The 15741-nt window shown below is 45.2% G+C and overlaps 1 protein-coding gene across 3 annotated transcripts in view; it reads right to left on the bottom strand.

The window, feature by feature from the left end:
* Positions 1 to 15741, bottom strand: part of LOC130290337 (leucine-rich repeat and fibronectin type III domain-containing protein 1-like protein) — a 693710-nt gene that overhangs the window by 355959 nt on the left and 322010 nt on the right. For all 3 annotated transcript variants that reach the window (XM_056537836.1, XM_056537835.1, XM_056537838.1), the window contains one exon: positions 2906 to 3058. The gene's annotated coding sequence lies outside the window, so the exon portion shown is untranslated. The remainder of the gene's footprint in view (positions 1 to 2905; positions 3059 to 15741) is intronic.

Below are 15741 nucleotides of genomic sequence, written 5' to 3' on the forward strand. Positions count from 1 at the left end.
TTAATAACATCTGCCCTTCCATACCCATCACCACATTAGGCTATCACCTCTTGGTACCAATTTGTTTTATGGAGCATGGTTTACTATATTATTTTTGCTGCTTTTTCCCCCCACATGTTTTATAGGCATTTTAAGCAGATGATGTCTTTGGATACAGTTTAGAAGTATTTGCTTGCAAAAAAAAAAAGTGCAAAACCCTTTCGAAAACAGCATAAAAAATAAATTTGTGTGCCTATTCCAGCAGTATAACATCCAAGACATGTACCATGTTTCCTATTGAATTTTATTTACCGTAAAACAGACAATTAAAGGGGTTCTCCGGTGCTTAGACATCTTATCCCCTATCCAAAGGATAGGGGATAAGATGCCTGATCGCGGGAGTCCCGCCGCTGGGGACCCCCGGGATCTTGCACGCAGCACCCCGTTTGTAATCAGTCCCCGGAGCGTGTTCGCTCCGGGTCTGATTACCGGCGACCACACGGCCGGCGGCGTGTGACGTCATGCTCCGCCCCTCAATGCAAGCCTACGGGAGGGGCCCCCGCCCGTAGGCTTGCATTGAGGGGCAGAGCATGACGTCACTCAGGGGCGGAGGTGTGACGGGGTGCCGCGTGCAAGATCCCGGGGGTCCCCAGCGGCGGGACTCGCACGATCAGGCATCTTATCCCCTATTCTTTGGATAGCGGATAAGATGTCTAAGCACCGGAGTAACCCTTTAAAGGAATGAGAAAGACGTAAGAAACAATAAGATTGTTAGCAATGGCTAAAATCTAACAATTTCATGTGCCCAAGTTTAAAAAGATATCCGACAAAGTGATGATAACAAAATAAAAATTAAAAAAAAAAAAAAAAAAAATATATATATATATATATATATATATATATATAGTAAGGATTCCTCCTTGAGGATTAGCTCTGGGCTCGTCCTGGTCACTTGCCACGGGACACATTTCTCACAATAACACCACAGACCACAGTTCCGCATACAAGTCTGGCTCCTCGCCAGCTTTATTTCCCCAGGTTGCCGGTAAAACAAAACATAAACAGGAACAAAATAAAGTCCTAGACCGTCTGGTCACTGACTACACATATCAGCATGCCCTGACTACCAACTGGTGAGCTTCCCTCAGCCAGTTACACATGGGTCTCCTGCAACCTGTTACTCACAGTTCACACCACTTCTTGTACCACTCGCAGGGCCTTCTGCGGGTTACCTAAGCAGGGTCCGTGTGTCTCCCCCTCTAACAGCCAGCATGCTGTTTCCCAGGGAGAGCCCCAACTATTCTGTTTCTTTTCCTTTTAAACACACTTTCCCTTCCTGATACCTCATTAACCAGGCAACAGGTGGAGCATTCTGCAGAGTTAACAAGGGAAATACACCCTTTCCTTGCCACACTGCCACAATATATATATATATATATATATATATATATATATATATATATATGTATACAGTCACAGAAAAGGATTGCAGTAACACATGTTTTGCTATACACATGTTGATTCCCTTTGTGTGTATTGAAACTAAACCAAAAAAGGGAGGAAAAAAGGAAATTGGACATAATGTCACACCATTTTTGGCACCCTTAACTTAATATTTGGTTGCACACCCTTTGGAAAAAATAACTGAAATCAGTCGCTTCCTATAACCATCAATAAGCTTCTTCCACCTCTCAGCCGGAATGTTGGACCACTCTTCCTTTGTAAACTGCTCCAGGTCTCTCTTATTGGAAGGCGCCTTTTCCCAACAGCAATTTTAAGATCTCTCCACAGGTGTTCAATGGGATTTAGATCTGGACTCATTGCTGCCACTTCAGAACTCTCCAGCACTTTGTTGCCATCCATTTCTTGGTGCTTTTTGACGTATATTTGGGGTCATTGTCCTGCTAGAAGACCCAAGATCTCGGACGCAAACCCAGCTTTCTGACACTGGGCTGTACAGTGCGACCCAAAATCCATTGGTAATCCTCAGGTTTCATGATTCCTTGCACACATTCAAGGCCCCCCAGTGCCAGAGGCAGCAAAACAACCACAAAACATTAACAAACTTCTTGATAATGTTGCGCACTGTGGACAAAGGCAAATCTAGATCTCTGGAGATGGACTTGTAACCTTGAGATTGTTGATCATTTTCCACAATTTTGGTTCTCAAGTCCTCAGTTCTCTTCTCCTCTTTCTGTTGTCCATGCTTAGTGTGGCACACACAGACACACAATGCAAAGACTAAGCGAACTGCTCTCCTTTTTATCTTCTTTCAGGTGGGATTTTTATGTTGCCCACACCTGTTACTTGCCCCAGGTGAGTTTAATGGAGCATCACATGCTTGAAACAATCTAATTTTTCCACAATTTTGAAAGGGTGCCAATAATTTTATCCAGCCCATTTTTGGAGTTTGGTGTGATATTATGTCAAATTAGCTTTTTTTCCTCCCTTTTTTGGTTTATTTCCAATACACACAAATCTGTTCAACTAAGACCACCGTCTCTCGAACAATATTTTTTTTTCCTGGTCTGCGGCAAGGTAAACCGCTATTCAAATGCAAGACTCTCTTTGCAGACCTTATTTTAGACATTAATTTGCCTTAAAATTAAAACTGAAACAAATAAAGCCAAACACCCAGACAAACAAGCTCTTTAGAAGCAGGGTAGACATGATCTGAAAGCGGCGGTAGAAAACGATCTGGGTGCAGATCTGCGTAAAATTTATCATGGTCACTGCGACAATATGATAAATTTGGAGCAGCACCGCCAAAAAAAAACCACATCTAGACAAACAACAAAAATGATCTAGCCAAGACCATTATTGATAAATAACCCCCACGGTCTCTGACACACCTGAGTTCCAGCAGGGCTGCCCTGCTCTAGCTTCCCAGACCAAACGAAAAGAAAGAATGTTATTTTCTAATGACCTTTAAGAAGCTTCGGGAAGGTCACCGCTCCCTCACTGGCTCCTGAAGTCTTTTCATTAGTTTTTCATTTGCTTGTGGACTTCAGCCAATAATGGATTCTCTCGGTCACACTCGTGATGCAGCTTTCTACACAGCCGAGCGCAGACTCCCATCCTGAAAAGGAGAAAAAGATGACTTTTAATTGCTTATTTACTGTAACTCTTTATGTTGTGGTGTGAATTTCATCCAGGATTGCAGAAAGGTAAATAACAAACAATAAAGCCCCCCCTAAAGCGGACCTGTCAGCAGGAAAAAGGGGTGTATATAAGCACATGGCTAGATAGGCTAGTCATCAGGATTTCAGGTATACCTTTTATCTTTATAGTTCTTTCCAGTGCAGAGATATAAGCCATTTTGTTATTATGCAAATAAGGTTCAAAAGCCCAGGAGGCGTTTCCCACCATGGCAAGTGCCCAGGTAAGTCCATCCCATCTCCTTTTCTGTTTGCCTCAAGGACTCATTGGTAGTGCAGTGTTGCTGATCAGATGGTAAGTACCTACAGGGTGGCATTCTCTTCCTCTGTGAACATTGAAGGACAAGTCCAGTATAAAAAAAAGTTATCCACTATTCTGCGCATAGGGGTTAAGTGTCACATCGCAGGGGGTCCAATCACTGGAACCCTCTGAGCCCTTTCGCCTACTTATTTGGCTCTCTGCATGAATGAAGTATGTTGACCTCGCACAAGACAGTCACCAACACGCCACCTCCATGCATGTCTATGGGAGAGTTGGCGATACACTAACGCTGTATCTCCCGCACTCCCATAGAGATGCATGGAGGAGGCATGGAGGCCACATCTTCGTGCCGTGGTCGTCAGACTTAATTCATGCAGAGAGCCGGGGTGCCGGGTGCGAGATCATCCACAGGATAGGGGATAACTTATTAAACACAATGTCTAGCAGGGTCCTCAAACACAAATCTGTTTAAAGTGGTAATTCACAGATGGCAGAAATTCTGATACTGAAAAACCCAATATGCCTGACCCTTCTCATCACTAATATTATCTGATTGTGGAGGAAGACGCCATTCACCTTCAGGACATGCACAAGTCAGGAGGCCGCATGCATCCATTCTATTTAGACAAGCCACTTCTGATGGATCACTCTATAGGTGACCATCTCTGTAATTGATGACCATTGACCAACATGTTTTATTTTACATATAACTCTTGTTATCTATTCTTACAATCCCCTGCACTAGAGCCCTTTTTCATACACACTCTTCTCTAGGTGAGATGTTTAGTACTGGTCATCTTGGATCATGAATAGGACACCAAAATGAGTGAAAACGAACATACAAGCAGAAGAGAAGAAGAAATTCCTAGTGAGTAAAAGCAATAAAAAAAACAAGGGGGTGCGTACCTTGTGAAAAATCACCTTGAAAAATGTACAAAAATTCTAAATAGGACCACAAAATTGGGCACAACTCCCATTTTCCGCATGCAATCAATAGCTGGTCAACGGCCATGATAGCCCTCGGGTGTATGGTCAACTTCAACGTAATGCAATAAAAGAAAAGAAACGTATTTTCTGGTGCTTCTCTAATAGATAGGAAATAAGTCCAATTGGTACAAGTAAAAGGATTTTATTTGTAATAGTGCACCATTACAAATAAAGTCCTTTTACTTGTACCAATTGGACTAATCTGACTGTTGGAGAAGCACCAGAATAGAAGGCCCCTTTGTGTCTTTTCTTTTATTCTGGGTAATAGATAGTTTGGTGTAAGCCCTCCCGGAAATGTCTGACATGCCTCAAAGCAATGACACACCTGGCCCAACCTCTTACTATGAGCTCAATGCGAAAACATACGCCTATGTCTGACTGCAGTGGGACCATTAGGAGACAATCATATTTGATGCAACAATCCTTTTGCAGACACCAGTGTAGCTCTTTGTTGAGGTTGACAGGTCACTTTAATTAAAATCTATGTACAAAGAAGCAGCAATGTGGTTCAAAGCCCCTAAGATCAAATGAGAACCGAGAGCGACAGTATTGATCTGACCTGTATCCTCCATATGCGAAATGTAATGGTGAACAAACCAAGGAGCTGCCCATTAACTGGAGGCTGTAATGAGACGCGCACTCTTCGTGACTGGAAATTTTTGTTTCCTTTAAGTTTACTCGCCTTGAAGAGCCTCTTAAGTGCGTGTTGTTGACATTCATAGCCACATCAGATTCATCAATATAGGTCAGGTACAACAACAATTGCTGGGTCAATAAATTCAGCACAAAATGTGTTCAGTCAATGAGGCTCTTAAGGTCAAGGCTGGCAGTGAATTTACGTTGGCCAAAGTATTCAGTTTGACATGCGTATATTGACCTGTAACATATACAGGCTTAAAGAAACACTCTGGGAAAATAAATCTTGCTGGTCAGATCATCGGTTTTGCACTAAACCTCTACTACCACATGGACAAGCTGGCAGAAGAAGCTTCAAGCGCATAAGGAATTTTATCCAGCAATGCAGAAGACATGAGTTCCTCTTTTTTCTTTATACACTATATACGTAATCCAAACATGGAACACAAGCATGTGGCGTTTTGCAGAACAGGTAGACGTGCTGCATCCAGCATTTGATTCTCCTGCCATGTGTTGAAATTCTACGGCTGCTCACCTCTATTGAGCCTCGCTGTTCATGTGGGTTATGTTGTCGGCTCGGCCGCAACATCTCCCGTAGTCTGCTACTTACCTCACGACGGGATGCCTTGTCAGCCGCTTGGTAAGATCGTGGCTTACCTCCGTTACGGAGGTCGCCACGAAAGGTACTGTTCATATATAGATTGGGGGACAGAGAGCCCGCACAGTAGTTACTCCGTGAGCTGCGCTTGGAGTGCCAGGGTGCAGCACAGTAGTAAGGGAGTAGGAGGGGGTCTCCGCTGTTTGACACCACGGTTTGCGTGGGGCCGTTGCTTCAGATGGGGTGCTCACGTGATCTGGCTTTGGCTCAGGGTCTCGGTGGCATCTGGTGGGGCTGTGGCATCCTGCTGGAGTCCAGGCAGTCACGGCAGTTTAGGGCTGGTTCTTACTCTGGTTCATGTGTCAGATGGAGTTGCCGCTCATTGATTCAAGTATAGTGCTATACCATTTCGTTCAGGGAATAGATTAATGTTATATTGGCAGTGTGAATCTCATGCTGAGCCAGCGGACAGTTTTCAGTAGCAGACTTTCAGGTTGTCCTGTTCCCATGGTGTGTAAAAGGGGGCCCTGGTTAATCCTTTGTAGGTGTATTTCGCTGGTACGGCTACCCTATATAATTATAATAGGACCAGATACATGGAGCATCAGCGGTATGCACAATGCTTTCTAACCTATTACTGCTGCAATTTAGCGGTATGCTTGTTTTGTTTTTTTCATGAGCATGTCCTGATGACAATCATTTCATATACAGCTTTATAATAGTGATTTCAGGTACATATCCTCATACTAGTGATACTACTCATTTCATGCATGCATTTATGTTGTGCATATAAAAAACAAAAAACAAAAAAACACTCCCATAGAACTTACACTGTATATACGCCAATTGCATTTTTACTTTACATACGCTCGTGTTGGCACAATGGCTACGCAAGACCTGTCACGACTACAGGCTCGATGGCTACGCTAAGACCTGTCACGTCTACAGGCACGATGGTTACGTAAAGACCTGTCACATCTACAGGCACAATGGTTACGTAAAGACCTGTCACATCTACAGGCACAATGGTTACGCAAAGGCCTGTCACATCTACAGGCACAATGGTTACGCAAAGACCTGTCATGTCTACAGGCACAATGGTTCCCTAAGACCTGTCACATCTACAGGCATGCCTGTTGGCATGTACAGGCGATATGGCGTCACAAGGTTATTATAACCAAAGGTCTGTCATGCAGTTTTGTTATTATATATCATTTTGCTAACAGTTTATTTTTGTCTCTCAATAGCAGGGAGTTTGATAGCTTAATGTTATGCCTGACAGGTATATATATCGGTTTCATTCTTGCCATGATGTCATAAGGAAGTATGTCATGATGTCGTAAGTGTCACGATGCCGGCTGGCAGGTAGTGGATCCCCTGTGCCAGAGAGGGATGGCGTGGACCGCGCTAGTGGACCGGTTCTAAGCCACTACAGGTTTTCACCAGAGCCCGCCGCAAAGCGGGATGGTCTTGCTGCGGCGGTAGTGACCAGGTCGTATCCACTAGCAACGGCTTACCTCTCTGGCTGCTGAAGATGCTGAAGATAGGCGCGGTACAATGGAGTAGGCAGAAGCAAGGTCGGACGTAGCAGAAGGTCGGGGGCAGGCGGCAAGGATCGTAGTCAGGGGCAACGGCAGGAGGTCAGGATCACGGACTAGGAACAGACTAGGGAATGCTTTCACTAGGCACTAAGGCAACAAGATCCGGCAAGGGAGTGCAAGGGAGGAGACTAGATATAAGCAGGGAACAGGTGGGAACCAATTAAGCTAATTGGGAAGATTGGGCCAGGCACCATCATTGGTGCACTGGCCCTTTAAATCGCAGAGACCCGGCGCGCGCGCGCCCTAGGGAGCGGGGCCGCGCGCGCCGGGACAGGACCGAGGGAGAGCGAGTCAGGTACGGGGACCGGGGTGCGCATCGCGAGCGGGCGCTACCCGCATCGCGAATCGCACCCCGGCTGAAGGCGGGACCGCAGCGCACCCGGTCAGTGGATCTGACCGGGGCGCTGCAACAACGAAGATGAGGCGAGCGCTCCGGGGAGGAACGGGGACCCGGAGCGCTCGGCGTAACAGTACCCCCCCCCTTGGGTCTCCCCCTCTTCTTGGGGCCAAAGAACCTGAGAAAAAAAAACTCAATTTTTCCGTGAAGAGGTCCGATGCAAATTAGGAGGGGTTCAGTGTGGAAACGTACGAGACAGTCCAATCTTTTATTGTAAAAACAATAGATGTAGAGGGGTCTGGCGAGACTGGTCACAGGCACGTAGAACCTGTTGATGAGAGAGGCCAAAAAAATTTTTCCTGCAGATCCGGAATCCAAGAAGAGCATAGTAGAGAAGGAGAAGGTAGAGGCAGATATCCGCACAGGCACAGTAAGGCGTGGAGAAGCAGAGTTGACATCAAGAACTGTGTCACCTTCGTGCGGAGTCAGCGTGCGTCTTTCCAGGCGGGGAGGACGGATAGGACAATCCTTCAGGAAGTGTTCGGTACCGGCATAGTACAGGCAAAGATTCTCCATGCGGCGTCGTGTCCTCTCTTGAGGTGTCAAGCAAGACCGGTCAACATGCATAGCCTCCGCGGCGGGAAGCACAGGAACAGATTGCAGAGGACCAGAGGAGAGAGGAGCCGGAGAGAAAAAACGCTTCGTGCGAACAAAGTCCATATCCAGGCGGAGCTCCAGACGCCATCCGGAAGAACGCATGTCAATGCGAGTGGCTAGATGAATGAGTTCATGTAGGTCAGCAGGAGTCTCTCGTGCGGCCAGAACATCTTTAATGTTGCTGGATAGGCCTTTTTTAAAGGTCGCGCAGAGAGTCTCACTATTCCAGGACAACTCGTAAGCAAGAGCACGGAACTGAATGGCGTACTCGCCAACGGAAGAAACACCCTGGGCCAGGTTCAGCAGGGCAATCTCGGCTGAAGAAGCTCGGGCAGGTTCCTCAAAGACACTTCGAATTTCCGAGAAGAAGGAGTGTACAGAGGCAGTGACGGGGTCATTGCGGTCCCAGAGCGGTGCGGCCCATGACAGGGCTTTTCCAGACAGAAGGCAGAACACGAAAGCCACCTTAGACCTTTCAGTAGGAAACTGGTCCGACATCATCTCCAAGTGCTGGGAACATTGCGAAAGAAAGCCACGGCAATACTTAGAGTCCCCATTAAATTTGTCCGGCAAGGACAGGCAGAGGCTAGGAGTGGCCACTCGCTGCGGAGGAGGTGCAGGAGCTGGCGGAGGAGATGATTGCTGAAGAAGTTGCGAATGTTGGTGCAAAATGGTGGACACTTCCGACAGCTGGTGGGTTAGATGGGCGATCTGTCGGGCGATATCAGAGACAACTGGCAGGGGAACCTCAGCGGGATCCATGGCCGGATCTACTGTCACGATGCCGGCTGGCAGGTAGTGGATCCCCTGTGCCAGAGAGGGATGGCGTGGACCGCGCTAGTGGACCGGTTCTAAGCCACTACAGGTTTTCACCAGAGCCCGCCGCAAAGCGGGATGGTCTTGCTGCGGCGGTAGTGACCAGGTCGTATCCACTAGCAACGGCTTACCTCTCTGGCTGCTGAAGATGCTGAAGATAGGCGCGGTACAATGGAGTAGGCAGAAGCAAGGTCGGACGTAGCAGAAGGTCGGGGGCAGGCGGCAAGGATCGTAGTCAGGGGCAACGGCAGGAGGTCAGGATCACGGACTAGGAACAGACTAGGGAATGCTTTCACTAGGCACTAAGGCAACAAGATCCGGCAAGGGAGTGCAAGGGAGGAGACTAGATATAAGCAGGGAACAGGTGGGAACCAATTAAGCTAATTGGGAAGATTGGGCCAGGCACCATCATTGGTGCACTGGCCCTTTAAATCGCAGAGACCCGGCGCGCGCGCGCCCTAGGGAGCGGGGCCGCGCGCGCCGGGACAGGACCGAGGGAGAGCGAGTCAGGTACGGGGACCGGGGTGCGCATCGCGAGCGGGCGCTACCCGCATCGCGAATCGCACCCCGGCTGAAGGCGGGACCGCAGCGCACCCGGTCAGTGGATCTGACCGGGGCGCTGCAACAACGAAGATGAGGCGAGCGCTCCGGGGAGGAACGGGGACCCGGAGCGCTCGGCGTAACAGTAAGTAAGTATGTTAAAGATGCATATATCAGCTAGCATAGCAGCCTGCTCCTGTTTCAGTGCTGGCTAGTTTTCCTTAAGAGTAGGTGTGACTATCATAGCTCCTCCGTACCAGGCATCAATTACTAGAACAGCTAGTTTGCAGATCCTACTTTTCTGTCTCAAGTTAGAGGTTTGTGTTAGTTGTTGTGATATTGGTTTACAATCATGAATTTTGTTATTTATCCTACGATGTTAACTTTTGCCCTCTTAAGGAGTGGCCTCCGTCGCAGTTATTGGGCACAAATCTGACGCTTTGTTAAATTCAATCTAGTTCCATACAGGTGTGTGTGTATCGATGTAACCACGAGCACGAGTGTGAAGCCCCGAGCACAAACACTTTACACGTAATCCAACCATGGAACACAAGCACCAATGGCTGACGCGTTTTTGATAACTGATCCTTAAAGGGGTACTCCGCCCTTAGATGTCTTATCCCCTATCCAAAGGATAGGAGATAAGATGTCTGATCGCGGGGGTCCCGCCGCTGGGGACCTCCGCGATCTCGGCTGCGGCACCCCAGACATCCGGTCCACGGAGCGAACTTCGCTCCTTGCTTGATGACTGGCGATGCGGGTGGAGGCTCATGACGTCACGGTCATGGGCATGCCCACACCCCCTCAATGCAAGTTTATGGGAGGGGTTGTGACGTCCATTATGCTCCCTCCCACAGACTTGCATTGAGGGGGCATGACCATGACTTTACGAGCCTCCAGCACTGTACATGACGCTCTAACAAACACGGAGATCGCGGGGGTCCCCAGCTGCAGGAATCCCACGATCAGACATCTTATCCTCTATCCTTTGGATAGAGGATAATATGTCTAGGGGTGGAGTACCCCTTTAAATAGTTGCCATCAGCACTTATCTTCTATGCAGCAGACATGAACTCTCCACAGAATGAAGCAGCAGTCATTCATGTGCACAGCTGCTCCATTATTTGTCTACATGACATCTCAGAGATAGTCAAACTCTCCAGCAGCCCCACAAACAATGGATGGAGTGTTAGTGCTCATACAGAACCACCACTCCATTCTGATGGGAGACTGAGGACTCTGTTCTTGATATCACAGGTGTCCCAAGTGTTGAACTCCCCTTTATCAAACACTTCTTTATCCACTATTCACCTCTAAATTCCCAAAAGATCTAAGGCACCAGCCACAAAAAGCAGGCAAATGGCCACACAGACCTTTATCAAGTTACTGTTGGCTTGACAATGGCGACATGTGTGGGGGCGAAATGGTGCCTTGACTGATGTCATTTTGAAACTGGATATGAAATAAAGGACGTGTTTTTGTACCACAACCTTCCATGCCTGGATCAAGTGGAAATTGTATGTTTTTTTGGTAAAGAGGAACATCATCTTAAAGGGGTATTCCAAAAAATATATATATTTTTTTTCTATATCAACTGGCTCCAGAAAGTTAAACAGATTTGTAAATTACTTCTATTAAAAAATCCTAATCCTTCCCTAGAGTATTGCTTTCTCATACATTTGTTCAACTATTTACACCTTTGTAATACTTCTAAACTCTTGTGGAAGCTTGACTGCTGTATCAGCATTTTCTCTTCGTGATATGATGTTTACGACTTTTGGAATATTTTCTTTGTGTGGTTTTTCCTTGTTCTTAAAAAATGTTTAAATCCATAAATAAACAGTAAAAAAAAAAAATCTTAACCTTTCTAATAATTATCAGCTGCTGAAGTTGAGTTGTTCTTTTCTGTCTGACAACAGTGCTATCTGCTGACATCTCTGTCTGTCTTTGGAACTGCACAGAGCAAAATAGGTTTGCTATGAGGATTTGCTTCTACTCTGGACCGTTCCCGAGACAGGTGTCATAAGAGAGCACTTAGACAGAAAAGAACAACTCAACTTCAGCAGCTCTTAAGTACTGAAAGGATTAAGATTTTTTAATAGAAGTAATTTACAGATCTGTTTAACTTTCTGGAGCCAGTTGATAAATTTAAAAAAGTTTTTTCCTGGATAACCCCTTCAAGTTAAGCATGAAGACCAACTAGCAGTGCAATGGACCAATAATGAATTCAGAATTGGTTACTATAGGCTATAATGAATTGTCATTTCTAGGGGGTCATAGTGCTTAAAGAGTCCCTGTCGCCAAACTAAACTTTTAATATATTGTTTCTTATGTAATTATAAGACACTTTGCTGTTGACTTGCTGTTAAAATTCTCAACCTTTATATGTCTTTAATGTGATTGAAAAAATGGCCACTAGGTGTCTCTGTTCTGTTCCCTGCCGCAAGTCAAACAGTTAGTTTGGTCTCCTCCTGGCCTGGCAGGAGACCAAACTCAGGAAGTGTGTGTGGGGCATGGCGAGGCACAGGTCTCACAGGCTCCAGTGATGTCGCGCCTGCTGGGGAACGCCCACTTTCTCCTGCCGGGAGCTCACACAATGTGGGCTAGGGGAAAGGTATGATACACAGCTTTTTAAAGCTCAGACATTTAAGAGCAGGAGGGGTGTTAGGAGTAGTTTGGAAATATAATTTAAGTTAGTTTAGAAAATATGGTTTGATGACAGGAACTCTTTAAGTTATAGAGGAGAATCCCCAGTTCCGGGTCTCCATAAATGATCCAAAGTTGAGAGCAGACAACATCATTCCTCTCTCTGGAGGACCCAAAATGTCTAAGCATTATATGGACAAGCTATCCATTCTATTAAACACATTGCAATGCTCGATTTGTCCTGAAGTGGTGCTGTAGGAAGACTGAACACTTATTGCCCAGATGTGTCACCATTAACTGGGGGATTGCTGGAGGTCACAGCAGCTGGACAACTTATTTTTTGAGGACCCTTTTTGCAAAAAGAAGTTGGAAAAAGCAGACAAACCTTTAACTACTGAACTATGCTGCATAAAAGCTAAAGCTAGTTAGGACATCATGACACTTAGATAGTGACTGAATTAGGGATGCTGCCAGACACTGGACAGCAGGGGTGCGATTAGCACTGATGTGAAATGGTGCCACCTCCTGAGATTGCCTTCTGGATATGGTGCTGCTGCCAATCAGTACGCTCTATATGATAAGGTATATTCTGATTCCAGACAACTACATTTATTTACATTACAGTTACAAAATATAGGGCCACAAATTGACACTTGACCAGGGTAATATTTGTGGTGAAGATGGCATGCTGTTCAATTGTCCTTTTTTATTTATTTTTTGTATTTTTTTTTTTGGGGTCCTCCAGAATTATTGTTATTTTTTTGGGGCTACTTATGAAATAAATGGACTTGTGTGCCTATAGATGACATCTGTACTTGTAGTATCCTATGTCAGGCAAAGCTAAATCTCATTGGGATATCACAGCAGCCGTCTCATCTAAGGCTGGGTTCACACCACATTTTTGCAATACAGTTCCTGTATTAGGTTTTTGATGAAAAACTGATTCCTAAAAACCAGACTAAACTGTATCAAAACGTGTGTTCAAATTTTAACCCGTATACGGTTTGAAAAATGATGTCCGGTTGCATCCGTTTAAAAAAATAAATAAAAATAAAAAAATATAAGTTTTTAACTTTTCACTCTATTCTGAATAAAGTTTCACTTGTTTGATTAAAATTCCCAACAATTCCCCCCCTACCCCCCAAGAAAAACTGTGCAAAGTAAAAAACGGTATGGTGCAAACCAGATGGAACCGTACGCACATACGGTTCTGAACGGGTCCCATTGACTCCCATGTTAAAAAAAAACGTATAGGGTTTAATACAGTTTTTTACCCGGATCAAAAACCGTGGTAGGCTACGGTATTGGGTACAGGAAAAAAAATGACAAAACTGTACAGGATGCAAAAAGGATGCATCTTTTGGCATACGGTTTTCAATATACTGGGTGGGCCATTTCTATGGATACACCTTAATAAAATTGGAATGGTTGGTGATAGTAACTTCCTGTTTGTGGCACATTAGTATATGTGAGGGGGAAACTTTTCAAGATGGGAGGTGACCATGGCGGCCATTTTGAAGTCGGCCATTATGAATCCAACTTTTGTTTTTTCAATAGGAAGAGGGTCATGTGACACATCAAATTTATTGGGGAATTTAACAAGAAAAACAATGATGTGCTTGGTTTTAACATAACTTTATTCTTTCATGAGTTATTTACAAGTTTCTGACCACTTATAAAATGTGTTCAATGTGCTGCCCATTGGGTTGGATTGTCAATGCAACCCTCTTCTCTATATACTACTATATACTACTATATACACCGCAGGAGAAATGCTAGCACAGGCTTCCAGTATCCGTATACACTGCTATATACTACTATATACACCGCAGGAGAAATGCTAGCACAGGCTTCCAGTATCCGTATACACTGCTATATACTACTATATACACCGCAGGAGAAATGCTAGCACAGGCTTCCAGTATCCGTATACACTGCTATATACCACTATATACACCGCAGGAGAAATGCTAGCACAGGCTTCCAGTATCCATATACACTGCTATATACTACTATATACACTGCAGGAGAAATGCTAGCACAGGCTTCCAGTATCCGTATACACTGCTATATACTACTATATACACCGCAGGAGAAATGCTAGAACAAGCTTCCAGTATCCGTATACACTGCTATATACTATTATATACACCGCAGGAGAAATGCTAGCACAGGCTTCCAGTATCCATATACACTGCTATATACTACTATATACACCGCAGGAGAAATGCTAGCACAGGCTTCCAGTATCCGTATATACTGCTATATACTACTATATACACCGCAGGAGAAATGCTAGCACAGGCTTCCAGTATCCGTATACACTGCTATATACTACTATATACACCGCAGGAGAAATGATAGCACAGGCTTCCAGTAACCGTATACACTGCTATATACTACTATATACACCGCAGGAGAAATGCTAGCACAGGGTTCCAGTATCCGTATACACTGCTATATACTACTATATACACCGCAGGAGAAATGCTAGCACAGGCTTCCAGTATCTGTATACACTGCTATATACTACTATATACACCGCAGGAGAAATGCTAGCACAGGCTTCCAGTATCTGTATACACTGCTATATACTACTATATACACCGCAGGAGAAATGTCAGCACAGGCTTCCAATATCCGTATACACTGCTATATACACCGCAGGAGAAATGCTAGCACAGGCTTCCAGTATCTGTATACACTGCTATATACTACTATATACACTGCAGGAGAAATGCTAGCACAGGCTTCCAGTATCCATATACACTGCTATATACTACTATATACACCGCAGGAGAAATGCTAGCACAGGCTTCCAGTATCCATATACACTGCTATATACTACTATATACACCGCAGGAGAAATGCTAGCACAGGCTTCCAGTATCTGTATACACTGCTATATACTACTAAATACACCACAGGAGAAATGCTAGCACAGGCTTCCAGTATCTGTAGTTTCAGGTGCTGCACATCTCGTATCTTCACAGCATAGACAATTGCCTTCAGATGACCCCAAAGATAAAAGTTTAAGGGGGTCAGATCGGGAGACCTTGGGGGCCATTCAACTGGCCCACGACGACCAATCCACTTTCCAGGAAACTGTTCATCTAGGAATGCTCGGACCTGACACCCATAATGTGGTGGTCACCATCTTGCTGGAAAAACTCAGGGAACGTGCCAGCTTCAGTGCTTAAAGAGGGAAACACATCATCATGTAGCAATTTCACATATCCAGTGGCCTTGAGGTTTCCATTGATGAAGAATGGCCCCACTATCTTTGTACCCCATATACCAAAACCATACCATCAATGTTTGTGTTCCAACAGTCTTGGAGGGATCTATCCAATGTGGGTTAGTGTCAGACCAATAGCGATGGTTTTGTTTGTTAACTTCACCATTCACATAAAAGTTTCCTCATCACTGAACAAAATCTTCTGCGTAAACTGAGGGTCCTGTTCCAATTTTTGTTTTGCCCATTCTACAGCACCTGAAACTACGGATACTGGAAGCCTGTGCTA

This window comes from Hyla sarda, chromosome 9, assembly GCF_029499605.1.
Source record: "Hyla sarda isolate aHylSar1 chromosome 9, aHylSar1.hap1, whole genome shotgun sequence".
Taxonomy (NCBI): Eukaryota; Metazoa; Chordata; class Amphibia; order Anura; family Hylidae; genus Hyla; species Hyla sarda.